This window comes from Hipposideros armiger, unplaced genomic scaffold (assembly GCF_001890085.2).
Source record: "Hipposideros armiger isolate ML-2016 unplaced genomic scaffold, ASM189008v1 scaffold_32, whole genome shotgun sequence".
Classification (NCBI taxonomy): Eukaryota; Metazoa; Chordata; class Mammalia; order Chiroptera; family Hipposideridae; genus Hipposideros; species Hipposideros armiger.
Genome location: NW_017731382.1, coordinates 3848937 through 3856540, shown reverse-complemented (window position 1 = coordinate 3856540; position 7604 = coordinate 3848937). Strand labels below are relative to the sequence as shown.

The 7604-nt window shown below is 47.7% G+C and overlaps 1 long non-coding RNA gene across 1 annotated transcript in view; it reads right to left on the bottom strand.

The window, feature by feature from the left end:
* Positions 1 to 835: 835 nt before the first annotated feature.
* Positions 836 to 7604, bottom strand: part of LOC109380010 (uncharacterized) — a 9212-nt gene continuing 2443 nt past the window's right edge. The window contains exons 2-3 of the long non-coding RNA XR_002123350.1: positions 7048 to 7174; positions 836 to 1690 (exon numbers count right to left, since the gene is read on the bottom strand). This is a non-coding gene — a long non-coding RNA (uncharacterized LOC109380010). The remainder of the gene's footprint in view (positions 1691 to 7047; positions 7175 to 7604) is intronic.

Sequence of the window (7604 nt, the reverse complement as noted above, 5' to 3'; positions counted from 1 at the left end):
ACCCACTGCCACAGGGAGTGCAGCCTACGCCGTCGCCGGCGACTCATGGCAGCCCATGCTCCAGGTTGAGCTGTTGTTCAGCATCTTAGCTGTGGAGGGCAGTGTCACTGGCCCTCATATGTGGGATCCGAACCGGGGCCCTCTGGCATCCCAAGCGAGTTCTTAACCATCGCGCCACTCAGCCGGCCCGAGAGATGCATTTTAGATGTCAGGGAGGCAGTTGCATGTATAAGCCTGGAGTTAGTGGACGTTTGGGGCAGGAGAACATGGAGACCAGGGGCGAAGAGAAGCTGAACCTATTAGAATCAGGGGGTGATAGGGCGGCACGGTGAGCACGCGTCTTTGTTGGCTCTCCTGGACCTAGCCACACCCGAAGCTTGACCGCCTTGGAGTCTAGTTATGTGAGCCAACCAGCTCCCAACCCTTTGTTTTTTCTGCATCAGCGTGAGTCAGGCTTCTGTCGTCTGCAGTGGAAAGAGTCTTCACCCCACGCAGGAGACAAGTTCAGTGTTTTAGGCTGGCTAAAATGCCTGTCCTCTGACTTGGGCAGGCTCAGAGGTAGTAACAGGTGGTGGAAAGAATGGACCTGTTGACACCAGGCAGACCCAGGAAATAGTCCCTGTGTCTCTGACTGCCCGTGTGACCTGGGACAAGGGGACTGGCTTCTCTGCCCCTCCGCGTCGGGGTTGTGTGAGGACGAGACGAAAGACAACACGGAGAGTGTCTGGCCGGCGACTGGTGCATGGCAGGTGCTTAATAAGTGTCTGCATTTTGGCCCTCCCCTGCCCGCCCCCCCCCAACACACACACACCCCCACACTGATTAAAAGCTCAGGTTGGCAGTTATTTATGTCGTTGATTAATTAAACAATTGGGAAACAAATTAATTATTACTTGACGAAGGCAGCTTGGGCGACACAATCTTTGAAAACATGAGGCCTGGTGGCAAAAGAACAAAAGTGACGCAGTGCATTAAGAGGGATAGAAACCACTGAAGCAGAAAACCTTCAAGGTCCTTCTCGTCTGGAAAATTCACCTTTTCTAGACGTGCCGAACATGGCTCCCTACAGATAAATGTTGGCTTACGGTTTGAGTGGCTTATTATATGTCACGGTGCCTTCCAATGGCAGCCAGGCAATCACTCTGGTGTCACCTACATGGAGTTTATCCAAGGCAAGAGGCAGAGAGGGAGAAATTGGGCCTGAGTCACGGCCACGTGGCTGGTCACGGCCATCATTCCGGTTAAATCCACCTCTGTCCCTGTTCTCCGTGGTGCCCGCCTCCCCAGTGACCAGCGCCCCCGCAGCCGTCGGATCTGGACAGCAGGCTGAGTTCAGCATCCATAACTGCGGCCATAACCCATGCCCTTGGCTCAATCAGGGGCAGCAGGGCAAGGGGAGTTTTGTGCTTCAATTTTAAAACCACCCAAGTTTTTCGCCCCATTAAGTTATCATTTGCTTCAAGGAAAAGTTCCCTGAGTCTAAGTGGCTGTGATTTCAGCCCCCTGCCCCCCACCTTTATAACTTCCTTGCTCTCTGCATCACCTTTGGCCTCAGGATTTGCAGCACGTGGTCCTTCCGGGGCAATAGTATTAATATTTCAACCATTCCCCAGTCGGCCTGCGTCGCTTGAGTGCACCATCTCATTTTTTGAAGGCACCGCAGTGGTTTACGGCTTTCTCACCTCCAAACCTGCCGGCATCGAGAGTGCAGGAGAAATTCTGATTTGTCAGGAACTTTGTCTGGTCATCTGGAACCTTCCCCAAGGCTGGGAAGGTCGACTCCCGCCATGGGTCATATTGATTTTATTGGATGGCTTTTTCCAAAGCAGTCGAACAGTAGGAGGGCCAGTGGGGTGGGGGCTGCCAGCTTTGCCTTTGAGTGCCCTGTCTTGCTGCTGTGTTTTAAATGGCCCCTCCTCCTTCCCCTTCCAGTATTGAGTTCCCCCTGGATCAGGCCTCCCACATTATCAGAAGGGGGCTGAGTCAACCCAGTTTCCTTAAGTTGCTGTGAGAGCCCAGTCCACGTGTCACTACAAAGCAAGACACCTCCATCTACCCCACAGAATGTATCCCGTGTGGGTGTGGGGATGGCTACCAACGGCCCCCCAGTACCCTGACGAGGAGGCCCCTGCTAGCCCCCGACAAAGAAAGAGATGGCAGTGGAGGCTCCAACTGCATGTGCGTTAGAAACAGCCAAAGCTGAGGAGAAGACAGAGAAGTGGGCGCGAACGGGAAGCCTGCTGCGTGTGGGCCTCATTGTCACCACCTTCTAAGGGAGGTTTTTAACAGAAGTAAAGGTGAGACAAGAGGTGATGTGACCTGAGAGCCGGGGCCAGAAGCAGGTCTGGCTCTAGACTCCTTGCTCGGAACAGAGAGAGTGGCCATGCTCTCACTTGGGTACACCTCAGAACCACAGGATACATGTGAGGATCCATGGGTATAGAGCTGACGGAAGGTCATCTCCAGTGATGGGCAAACAGCTCCGGGACCGTGAGAGCCAGGGTGCGGCTCGGGGTAGCAGCCATGTCCTGGCCTCCTAGGTGGTAATTTCTAACCCCCATAATTTATGTGATTCCCCCCTGACTCAAACTGGCAATGGTTCTGGAAAGGCCGGTACATATGCTACCTCCTCAGAGACACATCTGTGTTTTGTCATGCAGCAAGGACAACCTGGGTGCAGGCATGGAGACCTCCAGTTACACTGGTACCTGGGGGCTGCTAGCCGTTGATCCGTTGATGTTGCTGCTATGAGATGGGATGTGCAAGGGTGGATCAGAGAGTTTGTGAAGGGCAAATATTTTATTTCATTGTGTTCCTCCTGGAGGTGATAGGACACCCCATCAGGGTTTTAATCAGGGGAGTGGTACAGTCAGCCCTATGTATTTGAAGGCTCACCCTGGCTGCAGTGTGGAAAGGTGAAGCTGCACCAGTTAGGAGACTTTTGTGGTCCAAGCAAAACATGGAGAGAGTCTAAACTAAGGTAAGGGGAATGGAGAAAAGAGGACAGTTGAGAGGCCAATAATCCCCACTGAGCACCTGCCATGGGGTTGGCACTCTGGTAGGTGCTGGAAAAGGGGAAGTCCATGCCCTCATGGGGCTCGCATCCTTGTAGGATAAGCAAAAAGCAATCACACAGAGTGTAAAATGTGTGTTCTGCAAAGGAATGGTATCAGGTGTTATAAACGAATACAATAGGGAGACATAGTGCAATAAGTCTTCCCTACGGAAACGGCGAGTGATTGGAGAGATGAAGAATGGGCAGGAGTTACCGAGGAAGAAGGGGAGGAAGAGTGCCTGGACAGAGGGAGCAGCATTTGCAAAGCCCATAGAGGTGAAGTGGAGACAGGGAAGGGAGTGCAGGGGTGGGCAGGGGCCAGTTCAGGCAGGACCTTAGGGGAAGTGGTGTAAGTCGGGCCACAGTTTGTTCGTGGGCCTAAAATAATCTTAAAGTCCACATCAGACCCACCCTAGCAAAGGTTAAAACAAGCCTCAAAATGTCAAACTGAACCACAAATTCAGTTTGTCTGAAAAAACTTTTGTCCAAAAATGTCTTTATCTCATCATCTGCTTGCCAAAGCAAATCTCAACACTCTTTAAAGGAAGACAACAAAACCCAGACATGCAACAGTATAATAATCATAATGCTCAGTGTCCAATCAAAGAAGTTACCAGATATATTAAGAAGGAGGAAAATGTGACCTATGACACAGAGAAAATCAGCAGAAACAGTACAAGAAATGGCAAGGATGATGGAATTACTAAGCAAAGACATTAAAAACTAGAAAGTGTGTATTCAATGTTTAAGGAAAACATGAATATAATGAAGAAAATATTTAAGACATAAAAAGAATCAATAGAATTTTTAGAGATGAAAAATACAATATCAGAAATGTAAATTTTACTGTATGGCATTAACAGCAGATTAGAAAATACAGTAAATAAAGTAGTGAACTTGAAGACAGAAATAATCCAAAATGAAACACAAAAAGGAGAGACTGGAAAAAAATGGAACAGACTTTCAGTGACCCATGGGACAATACCAAGAGTGTGGAATTGAGGAACAAAAGAAGTAGGGGGCAGCAGAAAAATAATTGGAAGAAATACTGACTTAATATTTTACAAAGTTGGTGAATGCTATAAATGCTCAGATCCAAGAAACTCAACTAGCCACAAACAGGGTAAATATACACACACACACACATAAACCCCACACTAACATATGCCAAATCAAATTGCTAAAAAACAGTAATGAAGGGGAAAACAATTGTAAATATACAGGGAAATACCACACATTATGTACAGAGGAACAAGAAACCCATAAAATATGTACTTAAGCTAGAGAATGATGAGGGAATGACATCTTTAAAGTTCTGAAAGAAAAAAAAATCTGCCAAATATTGGATAACAACGTTGTCCAATGGAATTCTATACCCAGCAAAAATATCACTAAATGGTTGCAAAATGAAGACTTTTGGGACCAAAAAAAAAGTTGGTAGACCCACCAGTAGCAGATCTGCACTAATGAAGTATGAAAGAAAGTTCTTAGCGCCAGTTAGAAACGTAGATCTACAAAAAGGAATGAATGGTAAATATGTGAATAAACATAAAAGACATTTATTTCTCATTTAAATATGATTTTAAAAGGTAGTTTTCTATTTAAAACATATGTAGTAAAAAATGTGTAGTGGGTTTTAGAATATGTAAAAGTAAAATATGTGACCACAAAGGCACAAAGGGTGAGATGGGGGCAATAGAAGTCCATTGTTATAAGGTTATTACATTATACGTGAGTGGCATAATATTATCTGAAGGAAGATTTGGATAAGTTAAAGACTCAAATTTATAAAAGTGAAATAAAGAAGCCTAGCTTATGATCCAATAGTGGAAATAAAATGAAATCATTAAAATACTTATATTAGCAAACTAATAGGTATAAACCCAACCATATCAATAACATTATATGCAAATGGTCAAAATATAACAATTAAAAGACATGATGCTATTGGATATAAAAGCATGACTCAACGACATGCTGTCTACAAGAAAGCCATTTTAACTATGAAGTCAGACAAGTTACAGTAAAGAAGATATACTAGAAATAAAGAAAGAAGTAAGTAAGCTGACATGGCTGTATTAAGTAGATACAGAACAAGAAACATTACCAGAACTAAAAAGAGACATTCTATAATGATAAAGGAATCAATTCACAAGAAGGCAGGACAGTCCTAAATACAGACACATAAGTTAAAGAGATTCAAAATACCTGGGAAAATAAAATGCTTCAACCAGAAGGGGAAATAGACAAATCCAAAATTATAGTTGGAAAAGTCAACATCCCTGAATTAATAGAGGTAGAAAGAAAATCTGTAAGGATACAGGAGACCTGAACAATATTATCAACCAACTTGGTCTAATTGACATTTTTAGATGAACGCTATTGGGGATGTGCCACCCAATAACAGGATATACTTTCTTTTATATCCATGTGGAATATTCACCAAGCTAGATCATAGCTTAAAAACGAAAGCTAAAAATCCTGACATTATCAAGCCCTGGTAAGTGTGATGAACACCTAGAATGCTCACCCAGCCACTTTGGAAAATGGTTTGGCAGTTCTTACAGAGTCAGATACACCTTTAAGACCCTGCAATCCCAGCTATACAGTGAATTGAGTGCCGGATGGTGCTGGGCCTTGAATGCCAGGTCAAGGCATTGCTTTTTGACCCCATGAACGGGCACAGAAGGCATCAAGCCCCACTGTGTGTCCCCCACTCACATCAAAGCTGTAGGGAAGCAAACACCCTGCAAATCAAGGACACGCTAAGTGGCAGCAGCTCCCCTGAGGCTGAACCCTCTCCCCTTGCAGGAGGCATTGGGGGGTGGGCGGGGCCTCAGGGATCAGGCACTGGACAGATGAGGCCCCTTCCAGCTTTCCTGCTGCTGTTTGCAGGATTTTTTGGTCTTTCCTGGGAGATGAGGACTTCTCGAAGCCTGTTTCTCTCTTTCCGTCTCTTTCTGCTCCCCTCTGAGAGGGCAGAGCCTTCCTCAGTAGGAGTAAATGGCCACAGTTAGTATTAACTTTAACTGAGTGACAAAAGCCACTTTCCAAGCACACCCCATAGCAGTGTGGGGTCAAGTACACCCGAGGAGTCCACGCTCCCTGCAGCCACACCAGGAAGGCACCGAGCAGATGGCAGGACCTGAGGTGTCTGAACACACCTGCAGGAGTCCTCCTGTATCTGCTGCCTCCTGAGCAGGACCAGCTACAGAATTTGCAAGGCCTCGTGTGAAATGGAAGTGTGGGCTTGTTGGTTTAAAAAAATATTTAAAATTTCAAGGCAGTGACAGCAGAATGTTACACCGGCTGTGGACCCTTCCTTCTAAGTGTGGCTGCGTGTGGCTGCCCAGGTCGCACCACCTGTCCCTGAGCCCCGCCTCACTCACTGGCCCCTACGAGGGAAGCTGCTGGTCCTCAGGGGGCACCCCCTCCACTTCCGGGTGGCTGTTTGCATCCTGGCATCATTGACACGCGGGGGCATCTGGACACGGCACCTCTCAGACCCCTGCACATTTGGTCAAACCCAGTCAGGTCCGGCTCACCTGGCTTTCTCCGGGGGCAGATGTGTGTTCTGGGTTCTCCTCCAACTTCTCTTTCTATTTGTCTGTTCCCCACCTCCCCCACCCCCCAAATTTACAGTTTTGACATATCATCTTCCCTCTGACCAAACCCTCCTCCTTCTGATCGAAACACCCTGTGTGGGAAGGCTTCAGCACATCCTTTTGTGTCCCCAAGAGCTAGTCCACACGCCTTTAAGGTGCCCATTCCACCTCCAGGCCTGCGGGGGCCGCACAGCTTCTCAGCCGGGCAGGCAGTTAGTTCAGACAGACCTTTCTTCCCTGGCCTGGGAAGGCTTTGAGCGTCCCCTCCCTCCAGGAGGCCAGTGCATCTCTCAGCCTGGGGACAGCACGGCCCCTGAAAAAAGGCCCATCCGTCCCCGCGAAGTGAGCCCCGGCGTGGCTATGGTCATGCATTTATTACGCCCTCACCTGTCCAGCGTTTATCGTGAGCTCGCTCAGTGCGCCAGGTGCTGGGGGCGGAAGGCGGGAAGGGCAAGCGCCGACAGCCATCGCTGCAGTCCCGACGTCTTGGTTCAAGTCCCAGCTCTGCCACTTCCTAGATTGTGAGTGGGCAAGTTTCTGCACATGTCCTGTCCTCAGGTGTCCAGACCAAGACCCTTGACAGCCTCAGTCACCCTTCAGCCCTCAAGGTCCCTTTCTCAGAGAAGTCTCCCCCACCCCTCTCTAAGGCAGGGTTTCTTCAACACCCTCCAGTCCCCTGTACTTTTCTGTGCTGGTATTTTAAGATATGTAGACATATATAGATTTACAGTTAAAGTATTTGTGGACTATTTGGTTAACTTCTGTCACCCCCACCTCACTGGAAGCTCCGAGAGGACAGGGATGCGCCCATTTGTTCATCATGGTATTTTTGCTGCTCAACATGGGACCGGCTATAAAGTCGGTGCTTGGGAATCTTTGTTGCATGAAGAAATGAGTTTCTGGATGACAGAGAGAGAGAGAGAGAGAGAGAGAGAGAGAGAGAG